Raw genomic sequence first — 22,600 nt, forward strand, 5'->3', positions numbered from 1 at the left:
ATTCTCGATTTTGTCGATTCTCCATTTTGTAGATATCAATTGTCAATTCTCGATTCTCGATTGCAAAATCTGATGGCCTCACAACTCGACCATCTTTTAACAAGGCTCTCCAAGCTTGCTCAAGCTTCACATGAATAGAGATTCCAATACTCCGTCAGATTTTATGATGTGGTGGCGAATATTGTTGACTATGTCAAAGAGTAATTGTAGGGGAATAGCATGAAGTTATGTCCTGCATCCCTCAATGTTCAGTGAACTAGTGTTCGTGTTGCTAAATTCTAATTATTTTGACCCTTGTAATAGCTTGCTCTAGCTGAACCAAGAAAGGCTTGTGTGCGGGATGAGCTTCTGGCGATAGCTTCCTATGAAGATGGAATGGGATTCATCCTATGTCTTGCATTGACACGCATGAGGCCTTTCCACAAAAGACAGGGGCGCACGTGTGCGCAGAGAGAGAGAGAGAGAGAGAGAGAGAGAGAGAGAGAGAGAGAGAGCACTAAGGTCGAAAAAAAAGAGCTCTGTAAAAAAAAAAAAAGAGAGAGAGAGAGCTAAGGTCGAAAATGAGAATTGTACCAACAAACCCATTTAGTTTCCCAAAAGAATTGGAATTGCATGCAAAATTCTCTCCTCCCTTGCTACACGACATCCAGTGAACGAAAACTCCACCCCAAGGCATGGGGCAAAATATGCAACCTCCTACTCCTCGCTTGATTGCTCCGTTTCACCCTCCTTGCCACAATAAATTGTTCAATGCTCACAAAGTGGTGGCCTGGTGAACCTACTTGTCTCACTAGAATCTATTTTATATATAATGCCCAATGGAAAAAGGTGCCACATGGCACTCCTTGAGAGAGAGAGAGAGAGAGAGAGAGAGAGAGACCCCAACTGCCAGAGGCAGTTGGAGTTTTACTAGTGGTTTTCAAGATAGGTTAAACAAATTGAACGGAGCGGCAAAAGAGCAAGAAGAAGCTCTCCTCGCCACATCAACTCAGCCTAGGGTAAAGGCGCCAATTAAAAACCGGGTCCATGTGAAGGGACCTTTGGCCCCCTAGCTTTATGATGCTAAAGATCCATTACTGAGACACAAAAGGTCCCTTGGTGAGGCATTTAGTAGAGTAAAACTTAAAATCTTGGTCGTCGGACAAGGCTTCAAGCACTACTGGCGGGACTGTCACATTATACCGTCGTGATGTGGCCTCCTATTCATGGCCACTTTTGTTACACGTAAATTTTTTGAGGTCATTGTGCGTCATTGTCGAGGCTCTGTTTGCGATGTGATTTTTACGAGAGGTAGATGATGCTGCGCTCTTCAGTTGCACCCATTTAGTCCAAAAATAGTGCAGTGTGCCGACAACAATTTGTCGCCTACCTTAGGTGGCACTAACCTAGCCCCTTTACCCTAATTTATGTAGATCGTCAAAACCCCCGCCCCCCCCCCCCCCCCCCCCCTTCTTTTCTTTTCTTTCCTTTTTCCCTCTTGGGAATCACTTTACATATCGCACTTACTTCTCCTTGAATTAGTCTTAGGTTGGCTTTAGATACAATGTTGGGTTTAGTTACAATGGTGTGCTAGCAAAGACTTCATCTATAATGCAACTTTACACATGATTCTCCAATCTTCTGTGACCTCTACGTTGTATGAAAATGCAAAAAGCATAAAGACATTTAAAGGGGAGATCATGTTGTGTTTCACATTGTGAACGTTGAGACAAACGTTTACACAGTCTCGAAAATAAGCTTCATGTTCATCGCTCCTTTTAAGAATCTTGGCATGGAGCTTGGGATCGTCCCCATGGTGGGGGACATCAAAATGTTCTTGAAAATGCTTGCTGAAAACTAGCTATCGAAGGAAGCCGTGCAAATGGATGAGGGTGCAAGGCCGTCCTCACCTCCTTTATGCGGCAATCCAAGCCCCGAGCAGGGAACCTCAATGAGGAACGAAGCTTGGACAAGGGGTCAAGATGAAGTTAAAACCTTGTCGATTGAGAACTCTCACTGTGGAAAAGACAAGACAAAAGCTCAAAGCTTCAAGTTCGAGGTGAACACCTTGAAAGCAGGTGTGCCTCAAGGGGCGATATGTACGAATGCAAGCAAAGAAACATCCGGCACCTCGGTTCTTAAGCCAGGCATTTCATTCGCAAGTATACTGAAGGGTCCCTGCTCGAAGAGCTATGCTCAAGTCACAACAGCTGAGGTGCCAAGTGAGGGGGAACATGAAACACTGAAGAATAAAAAGGTTCGTCTCGAACATGAGTTGAAAGAGGTAATCAGACAGATGGAGATAGGTTCAAACGGTAACAAAAGATCTAGCTCACAGGCCAAATTTCATAAAATCTAATATGTAATATCTAACTAACCCAAATGATTTTCTCATATTAAATTGATCACTTAATGTGGGAGAATAAACGGGAACAAGTGTTAAGATATAGACATGTGCTTATAGATCTATCTCAACACGGGGCCAATGGTAAAGGGGCCCAAATGAGAGATGGTCTATCAAAGAGCAAGGCTAAAAAATGGAGAAAAAGACCCGAGGGTTAGCTTCATTGAAGACTCCAATCATGTGTGTAAAAGGCCTTTGACCTTAGGTAAGCTAGGGCTGAGCTTGAGGCGTGACAACCCGACCCAGCTTGAGGTGCTTGTCCTGCTTGTCATGCTTGACGACTAAGGTGCTTGAGGTGCTTGAGATGCTTGAGGTGCTTGACATGCTTGACATGCTTGAGATGCTAGGGTTGCACTTGAGGTGAGAACCCAAGAGGTGAGAGCCCAGTCCAAGCTTAAAGTGCTTATGAGCCAAGCTTGTGGTGGGAACTCGGCCTATGCATGAGGGGCTTGAGGTGTCAAAAAGTCAAAGATTCAATCCCTACAAGGAGGGGGTGAGCCCTACATGAGGGGGGATGAGAGAGAACACCCACACACTCACACAAGGCATGCATGGTACAAAGAAAGCAAAAGGGACACTTGTCAAGTTCCTCCTCATGTTGCCCTCATGGTGTGCCTGAAGCCTATTGGTTGGCCACCCAAGGGGTCCAATAATAATTTAGGAGATTTAATTAAATGATTTAGCATTTATCTAGCTCTCTCTCTCAAAGGGGAAAGGGGGACACTTGTCTCAAGGCTACCCTTGCTGCTTGTAATGCCTCCTGCTTGTGATTGGCTAGGCCTGGAGGGGTCCAACGAGCTTCAAGCATGAGCTACAAGGGGGGGTCGACCCAAGAAAGCTAGGGGGTTGCTTAGGGGGTATACTCACCCACACACACTCACAAACACTCTCATTGTGTGCTATGCAAAGGGCAAGAGCTCCCTCTCCTTCTCCAAGCAAGTAGAGGTGGAGAGCCTACACCAACACTCTTGGATATGGAGTGCAAATCCAACCAAGAGCCATGCTTCAATGCTTAAGCTTGCCATCTCCTTCTTCTTCATTACTATGCTATTATGTATGCTAGCAACAAGAGTTATGATAAGTGAGGAACTAATTCTTTCTCCTACGAAATGTTTGTTGGGGTATAAAGCCCAATGTGGTCGCCCAGGTAAGTGGGCGGGCCGCCAGGTATGTACACATATTCTTTTGTTAAAACCTAATAAGAACTCACTATGCTCTACACATTACAGTAGAGCGAGTTCACCATATCGTCGTGCTCTTCTTCTCACACACTCTCTCGCGTCGCACTTCCGCTCGTACTCCTTTAACTGGTATTAGAGCTTAGATAGAGGCTTGGGGCAACATTGCAGGAAGCTAGAGTCACCTGCTCAGATTGGAGTGAGATTTGATAGGCGAAGACACGGCCCCAAATCCTGTGGGAGAGTCCGAAGGGCTTGGTGTTCTCAGAATTTCATTCCGAGGTCATCTCGGCCACCATTCGGCTTCGACAAAGCTCTGCGCAGGCCATTTTCGACTACGTGGTCTCGGCCGGGTGCAGATCCGACTCTGCAAATTTGGGGTTTCGGCCTACGACTGCAGGTGTTGAGGATATCGGCACTCCCAGAGTGCTGATTTGTGGCTGTCTACACATCGAAGGATGACTCACAGTTCTTGGAGGCGTGTCACATACGACACGGGCGCATCTACAGACAGACTGTAGGCGACATCCACTAGTTCATCAGGTAGCTTGCGTTTGCTGCTTGATATTCCAGATTTCATCCTGACATTGCAGGTACTTCCACATGGGATGTATTGTCAGAGATGATGTATGTCTATTGAGGGTTTGCTGGCTGTGAGTCACGCAGCAAACAACTGCCGCAGCGGTTATGACATTAGTGGGAAATTTGGGGATGTATGACTTTGTGGGAAGTCTATGTATTGTCAGATTTACTGTAGCCTTTGTTGAGGGTCGAGTGAGGTTTTATTGAGCTGGGGGATTCTCGAATGTTGAGATCCTTTCGGTGATACAGGTCTTGGAGCGATCCCTCGAGCACCCTTAGATAGGCAGCTAGGATGTATTAACTGTGAGTTAGACAATTGGGATTGCATCTTTGCTTTACTGCCGTTGAGGCATTGTCGCAGTCTATGCTTACAGGACAGTGTGATAGGACAGTGAGAGATAGTACAGGTGCAGGACAGGTTTACCCACAGCTTACAGTGTTAGAGAGACAATGGTTTTTTGAGCTGTTTTTGGTATGTTTTTGAGTACACCAGAGCCATTTTACAAAGGAGACTTTGCGGAAATTTCTGCAGAATCTGAAGCTTTCTTGGTTCATTTGACAGGTTGATATTGGTTCAGAGGACAATTTACAGGGGAAACTCTGCCGAATTTTTCCCAGGAAAGTAAACTACTGTGAAGCGTAGTTATGGCTGGATCACAGGACACTGCTCTTTACAATATCAAGAAGCTGGATGGAACCAATTTCCCATTGTGGAAGAAGCATATTTGGCACGTGTTGGTACAAAAGAAGCAGATAAAACCTATAAAGCTCAAGGGGATAAAACCAGAAGATATGGACGAAGATGAATGGAGCAAAATGGATGAATTGGCACTTTCTACCATTATGCTGACTTTGGCAGAAAGCGTTTACTTCAATGTAGCAGACGAGATGTCGGCTTATCAAGCATGGACAAAGCTGAGTGATCTTTATGAGAAGCAGAGTGCAACTTCATAGGTATACTGGCTTAAGAAGCTTGTTGACTTGAAGATGAAAGAAGGGACCCCTATGTCCAATCATCTGAATGAATTCAACACCATCTACAGTCAGTTGTCAGCTCAAGGTGTCAAGTTCGATGAACCTGTTAGAGCTATGTTCCTGTTGATCACATTGCCGAAAAGTTGGGACACTTTTCGCACAGCTTTGAGTAATTCTGCACCTCCAGATGGTTGGAACATAGCAGGTGTAGAAGGCAGTCTGCTTACTGAAGAAACCAACCGAAAGACAATGGACAAAGGCAAAGGAACAACCTTAGTTGTCAGGGGAAGGACCAAAGAAAAGGACAAAGGTGGAAAGAGGAATCAGTCGCGTAGCAAGTCCCGCAGTGATAAAAGGCAAGAGTGACATAGAATGCTACCATTGTGGCAAGAAGGGTCACATGAAAAGAGAGTGCAGAGAATGGAAAGCAGGAAAAGGAAAGAGAAAGCTGAAGACCATGGTAAGAAGAACAAGTCCTCAGTGAAGATTCAAGAAATAAATGTAACAAACACTGTTGCAGAGGATGACAGTCTAGTGTCAGGAGACATCTACTTCTTGAAGAATACAATGGACTCAGCTCTTCTTACAGCATCTGATGGAAATGCATTGAGTGACTGGATTATAGACTCAGGGGCATCACTTCATGTGTCTCCAAACAAGGAGTGGTTTACCTCTTATGTGACCACTAAAGATCATGTTCGGCTAGGCAATGGGCAGACATGTGAGATCTTAGGTGTTGGAGATGTTCAATTGAAGTTTCAGAATGGCTCTTCTTTCACGTTGAAGAATGTGAGACATGTTCCCGCAATTACAAAGAGCTTGATCAGCACATGTTTACTTGATGATGCTGGCTACATCACCACTTTTGGACAGAACATGTGGAAGATATCCAAGGGTTCTATGACAGTAGCACATGGAGTAAAGTCTGGAGGACTTTACATGATTTATGTATCAAATGTCTCTAAAAATGTAATCAATGTAACCGAGCAGCCGAACGTTTCTTTGTGGCATAGCCGGTTAGGACATATGTCCAAGAAGGGAATGGAAATCTTGTCTCGTTCTGGTTATTTGCCTGGCTTTTCATTTAATGATTTTGAATTCTGTGAACATTGTCTGTATGGTAAGCAAACACAACAGCCACATAAGCATAGAAGCAGTAGAAGAGATACACAATTGGCACTTGTTCATAGTGATTTGTGTGGACCTATGCCTAACCTATCTCTAGGGGGAGCTTCTTACTTTATGACATTTATAGAATATTACTCGAGGAAAGTATGGGTTTACTTTCTCAAGCACAAGGATAAAGCGTTTAGTGTTTTCAAAACGTTTGTGACACTTGTGGAGAATCAGAGTGGCGAGAAGCTTAAATGCTTACGCATTGACAATGGTGGAGAGTATGTTTCAAAGGCCTTTCAGGACTTTTGTGAGTCAAAAGGTATAAAACGTGAACTTACTGCTCCTTACAATCCTCCTCAAAATGGTGTTGCTGAGAGGATGAATAGGACCATACAAGAGAAGGTCAAAAGTATGTTGTCTAATGCACAACTGCCAAATGGGTTTTGGGTTGAAGCTGTATCAACAGCTGTTCATCTTATAAATAGATCTCCTAGCAAGGTTTTGCGAAGATTCAGTGGTAGAGATGGTATGGTAAGGCAAAATGCCCTCATACAAGCATCTCAGAGTCTTTGGCTGTGAGGCATATACTCATGTTCCAAAGGAATTTAGGAACAAACTTGAGCCAAAGAGTAGAAAGTGCATCTTTCTAGGCTATGGTAATTCTGGTGAGATGGGGTACAGACTTTGGGATCCCAAATACAAAAAGGTTATCCGCAGCAATGATGTTCACTTTAATGAAGCCAAATATCATTCTAAACCAGAGAGGGTTGAGGAGATTAGAAGAGTTGCCTTCCAAGAAGATGGACCTACACGTGCAAGACAAAATGTCAGGGCTCAAGAGGAGCAAGGACAGGATAGAGTGGAACCACAGGTTGTGGTTGAGCCTCAGCCACCTATTTTGCATAAATAGGGACGGATCTCACGACCTCCTAATCGGTTTGTTCCATCTATGAACTATGTCATGTTGACTGATTGCAATGAGCCTTCATGTTACAAGGAAACAGTGCAAATGAAGGACTCCGGGAATTGGCAATTGGCCATGCAGTCAGAGATGACAGCTCTGCATAAAAACTAGACATGGAAGCTAGTTAAATTACCACAGGGCAAAAAGGTTCTACCTTGTAAATGGGTTTATAGGTATAAGATCACCGCTCATGATAGTCAGCCAAAGTACAAAGCAAGGCTTGTTGCCAAGGGCTTTAAGCAAGAACAAGGCATTGACTTTGATGAAGTCTTCTCTCCGGTGGTCAAGATGACTACATCGAGATGCTTTCTTGCATTGGTTGCCATATTAGATTTGGTGTTGCACCAAATGGATGTCAAGACAACGTTCTTGCATGGTGATTTAGATGTGGAAATTTACATGCAGCAGCCAGAAGGGTTTGTTGAGAAAGGCAAGGAAGATTTGGTATGCCAGTTGTTAAAGAGTCTTTATGGCTTAAAACAATCACCGAGGGCATGGTACCATAAGTTCCACAAGTTTATGCTTTCTCAAGGCTACAAACGTAGGGAGTTCGATCTCTGTCTATATACAAAGAAGGCTAAGGATGGCAGTTGGCTGATCCTTATTTTGTATGTGGATGACATGTTGATTGTTGGGAAGCACTTGGAAGAAATTTCAGCTTTGAAGTCAAAGATGGAAAAATCGTTTGACATGAAAGACATGGGTGAGGCAAGTCATATACTTGGTATGTGCATTGAGAGAGACAGATCAAAGAAGTTGATTTGGTTATCTGAAACAGAGTATATTGACAAGGTTTTGCAACATTTCAATATGGAGAAGGGAAAAGCATTGAGTGTTCCATTGCCACCATGTGTGAAACTTAACAAACAAGATTGTCATGTGTCTGAGGAAGAACAGGCTGAAATGGATAAGATTCCATATGAGTCTGCAGTGGGTAGTTTGATGTATGCAATGATTGCTACTCGCCCAGACATTGCATTTGCAGTGGGAGTAGTAAGTCGATACATGTCAAACCCAGGCAAGAAACATTGGGAGGCAGTGAAAGGAATATTGAGATACCTGAAAGCTACAAAGAGTATGCGTATATGCTATGGGAGTCAGGAGCTAAGTGTAAAGGGCTTTACAGAGTTAGATTATGCAGGTGACTTAGACAACCGAAGGTCTACGTCAGGGTATGTCTTTACATTGGCTGGTGGAGCAGTATCATGGCGTTCTAGATTACAAGATTGTGTTACTCAGTCTACTACAGAGGCTGAATATGTTGTAGCATCAGAGGCATGCAAAGAATCAATTTGGCTTAATTGACTAGTAACAGATTTGGGAATCAAAGAAGAGATGCCTGTGTTATATTGTGATAGTCAAAGTGCTAAACAATTGGCTCGCAATCCAGTTTATCACTCAAAGACAAAGCATGTGGATGTGAAGTATCATTTCATCAGGTAAATGCTCGAGGATAAGCAACTTCGTATTGTCAAAGTTCACACCACCGAAAATCCTGCATGATCTACTTACCAAAGGACTTCCCTTAGAGAGCTTTGTGCATTTTCGCAAGCAGTTAGGTGTAGGGTAGTACATCATTTCTCTACATGTCTTGTATATTAGCTTGTACAGTAGCTTCTCTCACACTTAAAGTACCACATTGGACTTTAAGTGGGAGGTTGTTGGGGTATAAAGCCCAATGTGGTTGCCCAGGTAAGTGGGCGGGCCGCCAGGTATGTACACATATTCTTTTGTTAAAACCTAATAAGAACTCACTATGCTCTACACATTACAGTAGAGCGAGTTCACCATATCGTCGTGCTCTTCTTCTCGCACTCTCTCTCGCGTCGCAATTTCGCTCGTACTCCTTCAATGTTTCTTCTTCCTCTTCCCTACCCTCATTCCCTACTAGCTCTCTCCACCTTCGAAGGTGTTTGAGGTCTTGGGACTGAGGCTTGGGATAGTTAAAGCTTTCTTCAAGTTTATGTTATGTTTGTGATGCATGAAGCTTTCCATCTTCATTGCATCACCTAGGTCACAAGGAACACAAAAATTGTATTGTAACAAGTCTCTCTTAATGGGAGAAATCATAATACAAATGCCTATTGGAGGGGGGACCGGCTCCACATAAATCCGGTCCTCAACTGTTGTCATGTTCTCTAAATTCTCTCTCTTGCAAAAGTAATGATCATGCCAAGTTAGCTAATTGCTATGATTATGTTGCTATCTCCAATTATGTTCACCCGCTATGCTCACAAAGTCGTTTCTCAAAATTACTCTCATTAATTTCCGCTACTCTCAAATTAAATAGGCCAATTCCATTACATTGGTATCAGAGCATTTGGTTTCTCTTTTCTTGCTTAAGAAGAGAGGTCCTTAAGTAGCCTATAAATGGTTGATGTTGTTAATTATATTAGGGTAAGTGGAACTAGGATCTATTATCGGTTTTGTTGAGTCCACTATGTGGGGGATGGTGCACCCCTCGGGAGCTTTGGACTTAATAATGGAGTCTTTTTAGACTTTCCTACATCTTTACCATTATTGAGCCATAAGAAGTCCGAAAGAAGCTAGCCCTCGGCAACTCTGCTATGTTAGACCTACTCCTCTACTCTCTATAATTAACCACTTCGAGCCGTGGGTGTAGATACTTAAGAGCCGATTTTCAAAGGCTAAGAGGAGTGGCAACTAAGGTTTTGAATTGCCAAAGCATACACTAAGTACATACATAAATTTTGTTAACATGGCTGACAATAATCAAGAGAGTAGAATGAACATTGATAGCTTTGATTTTGCACATGAAGGTGCTAATGATGATGCTCTCATGTTTGTGAATTATCTCGTCACTAGGTTGCAGCAAGCTATGGGCAACCCTGCTTTGTAAGCCGAAGTTACTCAACAACTTCGTGCTTATTGAATTTCCCTTCCTCTCCAAGAGGAGAGAGAGCTTAGGAGGCCTCTTGAAGAGACCCCCAAAAGAAGACTCTCTCCCATTCGAGAGGAGGAATCCAAAGAGCAAGAAAGCAATGAAAGTTTAAGTTCCTCTGAAGATGTGGCTCCACGAAGACGGCGGTCTAGACGATCGCCCACTCCTCCCAAGAGGAAAATATCAACACATAGTCCTTCTCCTCATCACTCTGAAAGGCAAGAGAGGAAACAAAGGAAGAAAAGGGCTAGGAAGAGGTCACCCTTTTCTCCTTCTTCTTCACCTTCCTCCTCTTCCGACGAAAGTTATGGCTATTTGCCTAGAGAATACAAGAGGGGATGACATCGCAAATCATTTCGTGCGTGACGAAGGTCACAAAAGCTAAAGAAGTTCAAGGAGGGAGGAAAGAGTATCTCTTTTCTCACCTATGATGCCACCTTTGGTGCTACCGACAAAGTGTTGGCCTTCATCCAACAATTTGATGCGCCTTTGGAGATGAGGGCTTCATAGAGTCCTCCAAGCTACGCCATGTAGCTATGCACTTCCAAAAATCAGCTCGTCAATGGTGGGCTAGCCTTCGTGGCAATGGTGAATCCCCAAAGACATGGAAAACTCTACGAGTTTCCATCATGAAGCAATTCCTTGCAAGCGATGCAAAAGACAAAGTGCTTTACTGAATGGCGCAGCTTAAAGCTTCTCTCTCATGAGTCTATCCACAAGTACGTAGACAAGTTTTAAGATTTACATCTCAAGGCTACTATCTTTCAAAAGATAGACTTTGCCGAGCAAAGGCAGCAATTTTGTGCCGGATTACCTCAAGAGATGGCCGAATACATCAACTCTCAACGGCCTGGTACTATTAGCGAAGTAATCCATCACACCATGGTTGCTTCACGCATCAATTTCCATCAAGGGGCTAGACGTAATGTCAAGCCCATGGAAAACAAAGACAAAAATGATGTAAAGGGGAAAACCAATGTTCAAAATACTTCCCAAGTCACTTCCAGCGACAACAACAATCGGTCCAAGGAGAAGGGAGTTTACAAAGGTAAAAACAAACTCTCTTATGAAGAGCTTGAAGCTTTTCGCAAGGACCATAAGTGTTTCAAGTGTGGGGAGCAAGGACATGGCTATCGTTCTTGCCCCAAGAAGAATACTCGCAATGAGACTCCTAGGGCTTCCACCATCGAAGCTCCAAAAGAGGATGCTCATTGCAAAGGATCATCACTTTCCTATGCTTGGGGAAAGGTAAGAGAGCATGATGCCTTCATCTTGTTTGACCCTGGCTCTACTCTCAACTTCATATCAACGGAGTTGGCCACCAAGTTGGGTATTCAAGCTTTTGAGATGGAAGATATAGTAGTGGTTGATGCAGATTTCAAGGGACAACAAGCCTCCGTTACTCCCTTGATTGGGAAGTTGAGGCTTCATGTCCAAAGCTATGTCGACAAAGAAGACTTCTTTATCTCTCCTCTCCGACATGAGGATGTTATCCTAGGGGCACCATGGTTTGATCGGATGGCTGCCAACATGAAGTTCCCTGAAAGGAGAATCTACTTCACCTACAGGGGAAAGAACATATATATAGATGCTAGTGAGCCTGGTCTCACTATTCCACTTGTAAATCCTCTTGCTTTTGATAAGTCAATGAAGAGCTCAGTTTCTGCGTACATGATTTTTGTCAAAGAGTCTCTAAAAGATACTAATGTTTCATCAAATGTAAATGGTAGGAATCAAGAAGAGTTAGACTTGTCTAATTTTCTAAAAGGATTCCAAGATGTGTTCATCAATGATATCCCTATGGACTTACCTCCAAAAAGAGGGGATGATGACCATCACATTGAGCTCCTTCCTGGAAGATCACCACCTAACAAGCCTCTTTATCGAGTCTCACAAGCTTAAAAAGAGGAGATCATGAGGCAAGTACAAGAGCTGGTAGACAAAGGGATGGTGAGGCCTAGTTCCTCTCCCTTTTGTTCTCCAGTCCTTTTAGTGCAAAAGAAAGATGGTACATACCGTATGTGTGTGGACTATCGAGTACTAAACCATATCACTATCAAAAACAGATTTCTCGTACCTCGGGTAGAAGATCTGTTTGATAAGCTACAAGGCTCTACCTACTTCAGTAGGATTGACCTTAAGAGTGGCTATCATTAAATAAGGATAGTGGATGAAGATATCTTAAAGACTGCGTTTCGCACAACGTTTGGTCTTTATGAATACCTAGTCATGCCTTTTGGCTTTACTAATGCACCAGCTACGTTCAATCGTTTGATGGAGAAAATTTTTAGACCATACCGCAAATTCACTGGAGTGTTCTTTGATGATATCATCATCTACTCCAAGTCTTTGGAGGAACATAAGCAACATCTCCAAGTGATTTTTCAAGCATTGAGGGAGAACAAGCTTTTTCTCAATCAAAAGAAAAACGAATTCTTCCTTCAAGAGATTCAATACCTAGGTCATATTATCTCTAAAGATGGTATCTGAATGGATCCATCAAAGTTAGAGATAATAAAAGCATGGCATAAACCAAGAAATCTACATGTGCTAAGAAGCTTTGTTGGTATGTGCGCATACTATAGACGCTTCATAGCAAAATTCTCTCAAGTAGCAAGACCACTACATGACTTAACTAAGAAGAACGTTAAGTTTGTATGGACTGCTAAGGAGCAAAATGCTTTTGAAAAGCTCAAAGAGAAGCTTACTTCCCAACTAGTCCTCGTGCTTCTGGATCTCTCAAAGCCATTTGAGGTCCAATGTGATGCTTGTGGTGATTGCCTTGGAGCAGTTTGCTTCAAGAAGGGCATGCCATAGCATATGAGAGCCGAAGGCTCAATATTGATGAACGAGTCTTGGGCATTTATGAGAAAGAGCTTTTAGTTGTTCTACATGTCCTAGACACATGGAAGCACTACCTATTGGGGACTCCATTTATCCTACGAACCGACCACCAAAGTCTCAAGTATTTCATGACGCAAACCAAGCTTTCCGACAAACAAATGAGGTGGGCAAATTTTCTTTCGCAATTTAATTTCCACATTGCTCACATAAGTAAGCACAATCAAGTGGCCGATGCGCTTTCACGACGACCCAAAGTTAATGCGGTGTCTATAGCTACTCACAATGATCTATCCTCTATGATAGATGAGTATGCTACTGACCCTGACTTTAGAGACATAATGTTAGCCCTTGCTTTGGGGAAGAAAGAGGAACCATTCACCTTGCAGGATGGTTATCTTCTCCACGGCAATAGGCTATGTGTTACCCATTCCCTTCGTGAGAAAGTTATGTATGAATCCCATGCTCCTCCATATGCTGGGCATAGAGGTATTCAACCTACTCTCCGAGGAGTAGAGACGTACTTCTATTGTCCTACCCTGAAAGTGGACATACAAGAGTATGTTTCAAAATGTGTAGTATGCCAAAAGACCAAGTATGATAGAGGGAAGCAACTTGGATTACTCCAGCCATTGCCTATCCCAAATTCACCATGGGAGAGTATATCCATGGATTTCATCTTTGGATTACCCAAGTCTATCCATGAGAATACAGGAATATGGACAATAGTTGACAGGTTTAGTAAGCAAGCACATTTTATTCCTGTCAAAAAGACTGTTAAGGCACATCAAATGGCAACTCTCTTCATATCTCAGATTTTCAAGCACCATGGATTACCCACATCCATCGTGTCAGATAGAGATCCTAGAATGACCAGTAATTTTTAGAAAGGTCTCTTTGAAAATCTAGGAACAAGATTGAATTTCTCTTTGGCCTATCACCCACAAATGGATGGCCAAAGTGAGATAGCCAATCTTACGATACTCAATCTACTCAAGACTTATGTTACTGAAGTAGATCAACGCTCACAATGGGAAAAGTACTTACCTCTTGTAGAGTATGCCCACAATAATACTGTACATACTTCTACGGGAAAAGCACCTTTTGAGATCATTGAGGGAAGACCTAAAAGTCCCTTGCTACTCAAAATACATGGGAAGATCTTCGCCGCCGATTAGCCATGACCTACAAGAATCTTTTCAAAAGATTAAGGAGGCTATATCCATCTCTCAACAAAGGAAAAAATCTACTGCTGATAAGCACAGAAGAGCCTTAATGTTCAAAGAAATGATTGGGTCTTACTCAAGTTTCCTAAGGCTCGATTAAGGCAAACAACGAGCAAAAATCCTACGGGCCATCAAAAGTATTATGCTAAACTAGCAAAAAGATACTATGGTCCTTTCCAAATCTTGAATCCCATCAATGAGATGGCTTATCAACTCAAGTTGCCCAACCATTGGCTCATACACAATGCCTTTCATGTAAGCCTACTTAAGCCCTACAAAAGAGAGCCACCAATTGAACCAATTATTGAAGACCCTCCCAAAGTTGAAGACCAAGAAGAGGTGCTACAACCCGACGCTGTCCTTTGGCTGAAGACAAGGTACTACGACATGGTAAGATTATCCGACTGTATCTTATTAAGTTCAAAAATTATCCTTTTGAAGATGCTAGATGGATGCAAGGAATACAACTTAAGGATAGTATGAACCTTGTCAATGCTTACAATGCTACATTAGAGTAAGCAAATGTACAAATTTCTTTTAAATGACTCATGTTTTTGTCTCATAAGACTAGTCCTCTTTTTAATTGTGCACAAATTTAACTAGTATGCATGCTTAGAATCATGTTTGTGATGATGACGTCTCTCAAACACCAAGTAGAATTTGTCACTCTACTTTGGGAGAATGAAATGGACTAAAGAGCAGACATGCTTGCGGCAGCTATGTCTCCCAAGCACCAAATCGATTAGTCATCCATCTTGGAAAGATGTCATAGGGTAAAAAGGGATTCTCTACCCGCTAAGTAAAATTGACTAATGACTAAGGCTTTATCTCTTCTACCTCATAGTCAAGGACGACTATGATTTCAAGAGAGACGTAATGTCATAAAATCTAATATCTAACATCTAACCAACCCAAATGATTTTCTCATATTAAATTGATCACTTAATGTGGGAGAATAAACGGGAACAAGTGTTAAGATATAGACATGTGCTTATAGATCTATCTCAACACGGGGCCAATGGTAAAGGGGCCCAAATGAGAGATGGTCTATCAAAGAGCAAGGCTAACAAATGGAGCATAAGACCTTAGGGTTAGCTTCATTGAAGACCTCCAATCATGTGTGTAAAAGGCCTTTGACCTTAGGTAAGCTAGGGCTGAGCTTGAGGTGCGGGAACTCGACCCAGCTCGAGGTGCTTGTCCTGCTTGTCCTGCTTGATGACTAAGGTGCTTGAGGTGCTTGAGATGCTAGGGTTGCACTTGAGGTGAGAGCCCAACCCAAGCTTAAAGTGCTTATGAGCCAAGCTTGTGGTGGGAACTGGGCCTATGCATGAGGGGCTTGAGGTGTCAAAAAGTCAAAGTTTCAATCCCTACAAGGAGGGGGCGAGCCCTACATGAGGGGGGATGAGAGAGAACACCCACACACTCACACAAGGCATGCATGGTACAAAGAAAGCAAAAGGGACACTTGTCAAGTTCCTCCTCATGTTGCCCTCATGGTGTGCCTGAAGCCTATTGGTTGGCCACCCAAGGGGTCCAATAATAATTTAGGAGATTTAATTAAATGATTTAGCATTTATCTAGCTCTCTCTCTCAAAGGGGAAAGGGGGACACTTGTCTCAAGGCTACCCTTGCTGCTTGTAATTCCTCCTTCTTGTGATTGGCTAGGCCTGGAGGGGTCCAATGAGCTTCAAGCATGAGCTACAAGGGGGGGTCGACCCAAGCAAGCTAGGGGGTTGCTTAGGGGGTATACTCACCCACACACACTCACAAACACTCTCATTGTGTGCTATGCAAAGGGCAAGAGCTCCCTCTCCTTCTCCAAGCAAGTAGAGGTGGAGAGCCTACACCAACACTCTTGGATATGGAGTGCAAATCCAACCACCAAGAGCCATGCTTCAATGCTTAAGCTTTCCATCTCCTTCTTCTTCATTACTATGCTATTATGTATGTTAGCAACAAGAGTTATGATAAGTGAGGAACTAATTCTTTCTCCTACGAAATGTTTCTTCTTCTTCTTCCCTACCCTCATTCCTTGCTAGCTCTCTCCACCTTCGAATGTGTTTGAGGTCTTGGGACTGAGGCTTGGGTTAGTTAAAGCTTTCTTTAAGTTTATGTTATGTTTGTGATGCATGAAGATTTCCATCTTCATTGCATCACCTAGGTCACAAGGAACACAAAGATTGTATTGTAACAAGTCTCTCTTAATGGGAGAAATCATAATACAAATGCCTATTGGAGGGGGGACCAGCTCCACATAAATCCGGTCCTCAACTATTGTCATGTTCTCTAAATTCTCTCTCTTGCAAAAGTATTGATCATGCCAAGTTAGCTAATTGCTATGATTATGTTGCTATCTTCAATTATGTTCACCCGCTATGCTCACAAAGTCATTTCTCAAAAGTACTCTCATTAATTTCCGCTACTCTCAAATTAAATAGGCCAATTCCATTACACCAAATGGAGTGAGGTGTTTGAAGAAGGGCTAGCGAATCGTGCCTACAGTGCGCTTAAGAAATCTCTCCTGCAAACAGGTGGAGGTATTGGAGGCTATCAATGTTACGGTGCCACGAGCACTGGTTAAGAAGCAGCTTGCTATGCAAGCTAGACTTAGCTTGTATTTGGATTTAGTGGGTGAGTCCCAAACAGATACGAGTTGATTCAATGGATTCAGGGACCACAAGTTCTTGGGCATGGGGGGGCTATCAAAAAAACGAATTACCTCGCAAAGGGCTTTTGCTCAGTAAGATTCAAGGAAAACTCCGATGTATCAAAGGTCATGGAGAAAGGACCCCTTAGTTTTAATAGACAACTGTATGTGTGGTGTCATGGGAGCGGATCTTTGAATCGACGGAGTCTCTCCAAGTGATTCACCCTGTCTGGGTCGAGTTTGTGGGTTTCCCTTGTTGGGTCTGGGATAACATCAGGATGCTAGCTAGTCAACTGGGAACCTAGTTGTTTATCCCAAATAAGAGGGGTCTTGGTAGGACCTCCAACCAGGTATGCATAGGCTGGAATGTCGTAGGATGCCACCAAAGAGCATGGTGATCAATGTGGGAGCTGGGCTTATAACCGTCCCTCTCAATTTTGGAACCTACTTTGGGGCATGCTTTGAGTGTAATAAATTTGTTCACATTGCCAAGGATTGTCTTATAGAGGCTAAAGTTAGCACTAATACTGAAATGCAAGATGTTGTTATGGGGGTGGCAATCAAGTTTGTGGTGGGGAAGCAACTATGGAAGAGAGTGAGAAACAGACAGAGAAAAAGGATGAGACTAGAGCAAGTGGGGAGAAAGAGGCCAAGTTTGGTGACAAAGAAGTTAGGCAAAAGCAGGAGAATATTGTGGAGAAGCAGAGTGTACTATCGCGCATCCCTGAGAGCCCAAGAAATGAAAATGTTTTTGTTTTTCCTTCTCCTAAACCTAATCTGCTAACATTCACAACTATGTCAACCACGCAAGTCCCAGGGCTGAAGAGGGTTAAGAGGGTGAAGGTGGTGGCAAGAAAATCCATGATGCTAGGATGTACTAGTGCCTTGAAAGGGAAAGGCATCTCCTCACCCCCTGCCCCATTGAAGGGAGGGACTTCTGCCATTCCTCTTCATAACCCTTTGAAGTGATGTTGGAAAAAAAGCCCAATGACTTTGATGATCCGCCAGATTCTCCCGGATCCAGAGTCGCTGAGCCTGGGCAGGCATCCGGATGTTGAGGAGTTTGTACCCCTCTTGCAATAATGGAAGAATTTGTTCTCTAATCATGGAACATCAAAGGGCTCAAGACTCAGAAGAAGAGCTCTTTATTCTGGGAGGAAATTAGGAATGGTAGGGATATCAACTTTTGGGCTATTCAAGAGCATCACCTCGATGCTTCCAACAAAAGAAAGCAAGCTCTAGGGAAGAAGCTTGTGTTTTAGGGAGAAGGCACTGAGGGATATAGTGGCGTCCTCTCTATTGTCGATAGGGACTTGGAGCCAAAGGTGGTGTTCAATCATCCTTCTGGGAGGGGATAATAATTATGCAAGCTTTTAATTTAGAGCTTTTGGTACAAATTTAGAGCTTCTTTAATTGTGTGCTCAAATAGGCTTATTGTACATGAGAGTGTTCCCAAATGTACAACTCTCTGACATAATTTTAGATCTATATATTTAAGAGTCCAAATTAAAATTCTATTTTGTGTGCAAAGTTATATTCAACAAGAATATTTTTTGGATTCTTTAAGCTAAAACATGATACATATCTTAAAATTGTATTATTTATGCCCATTCTATCCCACAAAAATAGACTTTTACATACTTTTTTGATAGATATGTGTCTTTTCTCTTGTTTAGTGATGGCTAACCTTAAGGTTACTGAAGACACAATGTAGCCTTTCTCCTCACAAAGAAGATTGAGATCTAGTTTCTCTACTAATGTAGATTGAGGCACTTTGTAGTCTGAAAGGGTCTTCAAAAGTGAATCAGTAGTAGATATAATGCACTACATAATGCAAAATCTTTCTCAAACATCACAACTTATCCATATCTTGCATATCAAACTGACATATTATCATCCAAGTGATTCTACCTTCCTCATTACCATCCAAGACCCTTTCTCTCCTAGATAAGGTTGGAGTATCCAATTTACCTATTATCATTTTTATGGTTCTACCTTCCTCATTACGATCCAAGCCCCTTTCTCTTATAGGTCAGGTTGGAGTAGCTACTATTGAAGGGAAGGAGAGGCAACTCATGGAGTGCCAACAATGAACCATGTTAGGATAACTATAGCCAATACCATGCACTCTGGTATGGTCGTAATGTTTTTACTTCATATTGTAATGTTTGGATATCACAAATAATCTTGGGATGAATCATAAAAATGAAATAGACATTGAACATCTAGGAAAAATACATACAAGCATCCCACAAAATGATAAATGCCTTGACAAAATCATGACATAAATACACGACCATTCCCAGACACAAATAACAACAAATTCAAGTAGGCAACAAACCAAACCCCCATTGGAATCAAAACAAAGGTTTGGTGCATCTCAATGCAATTTTGGGAATATCTTGTTGGGATAGGAAAGATTAAGTTCAAGATCTTGTTATTCAAAATATATTTGTTTACTATATGTGAATGCTACATCCTAGCTTGCTTTAGATGTATATAAATATTCTAGCCGCTTCTTAGATACCATAATAGATAATAATATCATTTACAAACATGATATGGTGAGTTAGTACTACTACACAATGCACACTCAAAGACAAACTTTACTACCTCAAAATGTTCAACTTCAATAAGAACTCACAAGGAAAAACCTAGCTTTATTGAAACCCAAAAAGATAAACCATGCAAGAATAATGTCGTCAAAACACATTTAACATCCGTCCATTAGGCTTGAGTGACTACATGCTTTGAGCACCATAACAAAAGTGACTATATTTGGGGAGATCCTTTGCTATATTTGGACCTCACAAAAATGATTATAGATCTTTCTTTTCCGACCCTTGCCAGCATATCCTTTTATAATCTAGTCCCATACACTTCATCTAGAAAAAAAACCTTGCTGTTCACGTGCAAAAGCAAACAAGAATTAGCCATCAACAACTAGGTGTTGGCTACTTGTAGTCAAAGATGCTAGTGAGGGCCTACTACAGGCTGAGAGCAATTATCTCCCTCTCCCTCTCTCAACTTAGAACTATAGCCAACAGAGATATGGGTGCTACACCACATTTCTCTCTCTCTCTCTCTCTCTCTCTAGGAAATGTTGCCAACATGGGTACAAGTGCTACACCAGATCCTCTCTCTCTCTCTCTCTCTAAGAAATGTTGCCAATAGGGGTACAAGTGCTACACCAGATCCTCTCTCTCTTTCTCTCTCTAAGAAATGTTGCCAATAGGGGTACAAGTGCTACACTAGATCCTCTCTCTCTCTCTCTGTGAAAACTTTTTTTATAATACATTACTTGGTATCCATACATCTTTACATTTCATCCCTTACAATGCATCAATATACTTCTGCATTTGACTTACACCACAATATTCATCCTGCAAGTTAGTAAAGTTTGATTTCATGAAAGCTAAACACCTACTTCTTTCGTTACATTTCATTTGTTGCGCTTTGACCAAAAAATAACCTGCAAAAGGCACAACTCTAAGGGGAAACATCTATGGTTTGATTCAGTACTCCCTTCCTTGATGGGGCTTTGATCTCTATGCCTTGGTGGACTTGAAGGACTATACCCTCTGATTGAACCTCTTGAATGTGATCTTTGAACATTAGAATCTCCATATTCATAAGCATACCTTGAATGCTCTTGACTTCCATATCATTCTCGTGTGTCGTAATCTCTCCAGGGATTATAATTCGGTTTGAGGCCTTTTGTAGCTTCCAAACAACTTTCTTTTGAGCTTGGTCCCTGCCAATTTTCATAACATGCATAAAGTTACAATATCCACCCCAATTACAATTTCATCAAGCTGTTGACAAGTAGCCTCTCCAAAATCTATAAGTGGTGAACAATCTACAATAATATTTGGGTGGCCACATAAAGTCATCCAGTCAATCCTTGGAAAGCAACAGCTTCTTGCTCCTCTTCTTAGAATTGTGCATATGTTGAGATGTCGAGCTCTACACCTTGAGCTGGCATCCACTACGGGTCTTAGCCGCTTACGGCATTTACTCACTAGCGCGTTAGGTGACCGACACGGAGGATCTCTGCCAGTGATTCTACAGCTGGACTACACTTATAGTGCCAGCCTAGTACGCTTCTAGCGAGTTCACACTTAGTGACCGCATGTACATATGTGCTACTTTTCAGCTTTAGCACTTAGTCATTTTGTACTCTCTTTTCTTTGAAGAAGAAGAAGAAGCTTTCCATCTCTGTGTGCTTTGTGCTTGTCTTGTGTAGCTCTCTTGCATCCTCATTCTTTACAGCATACACATTTCCAACCAAGTGATCGACAAGATTATTGCAAATGTGTAAACTCTCCAGCTCGTCAAACTTTCGAATCTCTTCAAAGATGTCGAGGTAGAGCCTAGAGAAAAGAAGAGTGGGACTAATAGTGGGCTTGTTGTGTAGAGGCGAGCAACGATCTCCATGCATGCATGCCCCGATCTTGAAGTAGAAAGCACAATTCACTCTATCCTTCAGTTGTGCCAAAAATGGATGCCAAGTTCTCCGTTGGTTGTAAGTGAAAGCTAGGATGAAATCAACACATAAAAGATGCTCATCACGTAATGAATTTCCTCCACCAAGTTCAACAACTCCAATTTCTGTGTGGAATAATAATCCACATCATCCATTTAGTTGTCATCCTAATAGGCGCAATGGCTTGCATTCCCATGAATGACATGAACCTTGTAATTGCCTCCACATGTGTATATAACAAACCCATTTGTAGTTTAAATCTATCATCGCCTTGATCGCCTTGGCTAATGCCTTGCCTCTTGCCTACGCAGCTCCGTGCTCTCCTTCTCTCTCTCTCTCTCTCTCTCTCTCTCTCTCTCTCTCTCTCTCTCTCTCTCACCTTCTCTATGAGCTCCTTTCCCTCACATGGTATCATCACAGCAACCTCTTGATCTTTCCCCCCCCCCCCCCCCCCCCCCCCCCCCCCCCCCACACACACACACACACAACAAGCCTCCTACGCATTCTCTGATATGGGAAAAGAGCCTTATTTTGGTCCTCACGGATGCCTTACGATGAGCGTGCATGCCATCTGTCGATCCTTCACTATGGCGAGGTACTCCATCCCAAGTCTGAAGGCCCCATGACTGCTGCAATTTGGCGCTTGCACCCTTGTAGATGGAGGTGACCCGCATAGCCAGTCACACAGTTTATGGGGGGGCCAACACGTCAAGTTGAGCTATATAGTTTCTCTCTCTCTCTCTCTCTCTCTCTCTCACACACACACACACACACACACACACACACACACACACACACACACACACACACACACACACACACACACACACACACACACACACACACACACACACACACACACACACACACACACAGAGTTCGTGATGATGGAGATGGGGAGAAGTTTCTCTCCTCGATTCCAACCTCAGAGACCACCCTACATTCCATGTGGTATTCCTATTGGTCATGCCTAGCGTTTTGATAGACTCCCACCATGGTTGTAGTCGCTAAACAGTTTCTCTTGCTGCATTTTGAAACACTTCATTGTCGTGCAACTTGAGAGAGAGAGACCGACGTGCAACTTGAACTGCAAAAGGCTCCTTCCTAGCCCTTTTCTAGTGATGGAAAAAGGCTCCATAGCTCTTATGAGAGAGAGAGAGAGAGAGAGAGAGAGAGAGAGAGAGAGAGAGAGAGAGAGAGAGAGAGAGAGAGAGAGAGAGAGAGAGAGAGAGAGAGAGAGAGAGAGAGAGAGAGAGAGAGAGAGAGAGAGAGAGAGAGAGAGAGAGACCTCTTTGCCCTC

The 22,600-nt window shown here is 42.7% G+C and overlaps 1 pseudogene; it reads right to left on the reverse strand.

Annotated features, from left to right (window-relative positions):
- Positions 1–20,509: 20,509 nt before the first annotated feature.
- On the reverse strand, positions 20,510–21,974 carry LOC147462748 (splicing factor U2af small subunit A-like; annotated as a pseudogene).
- Positions 21,975–22,600: the final 626 nt, after the last annotated feature.

Source organism: Adiantum capillus-veneris, chromosome 2, assembly GCF_014529385.1.
Source record: "Adiantum capillus-veneris isolate H3 chromosome 2, ASM1452938v2, whole genome shotgun sequence".
Taxonomy (NCBI): Eukaryota; Viridiplantae; Streptophyta; class Polypodiopsida; order Polypodiales; family Pteridaceae; genus Adiantum; species Adiantum capillus-veneris.